Source organism: Pectinophora gossypiella, chromosome 8 (assembly GCF_024362695.1).
Source record: "Pectinophora gossypiella chromosome 8, ilPecGoss1.1, whole genome shotgun sequence".
Classification (NCBI taxonomy): Eukaryota; Metazoa; Arthropoda; class Insecta; order Lepidoptera; family Gelechiidae; genus Pectinophora; species Pectinophora gossypiella.
In genome coordinates this window covers 9,529,741-9,531,538 of record NC_065411.1, presented here as the reverse complement: position 1 = coordinate 9,531,538, position 1,798 = coordinate 9,529,741, and positions in this window count along the sequence as shown.

Genomic DNA, 1,798 nt, shown 5'->3' with positions numbered 1-1,798 from the left:
AACATTTAATTAAAATTCGCATCGATTTTGTGTTTACCGATCAAATAAATTTATCCTAGCGAAATAGGCTTTAAAAATTCCGAATTGTCATTTTGTTTAAAAACTCGTTGGTATCAAAGTAAGCCCAAGAAAAAAAGCAATGGTTTTTGGAAAACGACAATAGTCCTGATATTCATGATTTAAAGTTGGAAAAAAAATAATTAAAGCAAGTACTTTGGTATGTGCGAATAAGAGAACAGTCGTTTCTATATTTAATAGAGTATTTGACTGGGTCAAAGATAAATTATAAAATGCTAATCTAGAACTAGAAGCCAGGCTAAGATGATCAAATAACAATCTCATTTTACTTTTCGACTTATGTTCGAATTTAATTTACGAATTAAGTAACAATGAGTACGACGTTTGACCGCTTTTATTGATGACGTCACAGGATAATATTTCCATACAAACTCCAAAGAAATCTTTCTTTTTGACGTTTCGTAAAAAAGTATCTCATTTGACTAGGTTGTCAAGTAGCCTAATCTTTATTTTACACAAAAAAGAAATAAACAAAGGAGATGAAATTTCAGAAAATAAACATATTACTCAGTAGATTTCATTAGGAATAGGAAGATGAACCCACTTGCAATCCCACTTGCACTTGCTTACCACTTGCGTCAGACAGAGTACTGCGTGGCGAAAGGCAAGAGGGAAACCACTGCCCTATTTTTCCCTAAAAAAGTAGCATGGCAAATGCTGCACCGACAAGAGCGTGGCTCTTAAATTGATGATGATGAAATTGGCAATAAAAACTAGTACATTAGTACCGTAAGTAACATACATACATAAATAAACTCACGCCCGTAATCCCTAATGGGGTGGGCAGAGCCACAAGTAATCAAAGACAACTTGCAGCCACTGTTGCTACGTTGTCGTAAGCTGGATATGATGAACCTTGTGGTGATAAGGGATCAACCTATCGCCCATAACATTAGTCCATCATGTTAGAGGACACAATCCCTCTGTCGGTTTTTACGACATGCCCGGGAAGACAAGCAGCTGAACGTTTTCTATGTTTTTTTATTTGTTCCCAGAACAGCATAGAAGCATAGTTAAGCATTAGAAGCATAGGTAAGTATAGTTATTATTAACAGCGTTCTTCTAAACCATGACATCCAATAAATGTTTGTATTGCACTCTTACTACACTCGGCCAGACAGCCGTTATTGATATCCGTCCTCACTTTCATAACAAGTTATTTCGCTACTTGAAAACTGTACAATATTGCTAGCGATGCATCATCACCCCTTCGCAACTTCATTTTATGTTTTATTTTTATGTTTCCAACGGTATTGTGAAATGTCTTTGATTTAACAGAATAAAATTGAGTGGAGAGGAGAGAAAGATCGGGTCCGACTAACTTTCGGCCACTCTACTAATTTATAAATGCCATTATCTTGTTAATATGGAGTTGATTCCTTTCTTTTCAGATCAAGGTTGTCTAATAATTTCCCCTAAAGTCCACCATATTGTCGAAATATAAGTAAATTCTGATTTGGTTTGACAACTTGTATCTTTGCCAAAGTAAGTATCTACCTATATACTTTTTAGAAGTACCAATTGAAATTATTTAAAAGAATCACTAGTCATAGCCTTCTGAAAATCAACAAATATAACTACACTGTACACCATTCATCAAAACTGACGCCACAACTATTTGTGTGACTTATCGTCTACCGTTTTTGACAAGGTCCGTTTACCTAACTTGAAGATTTGACAGGTCCGGTTTTTTACAGAAGTGACTGTTTGTCGGACCTTC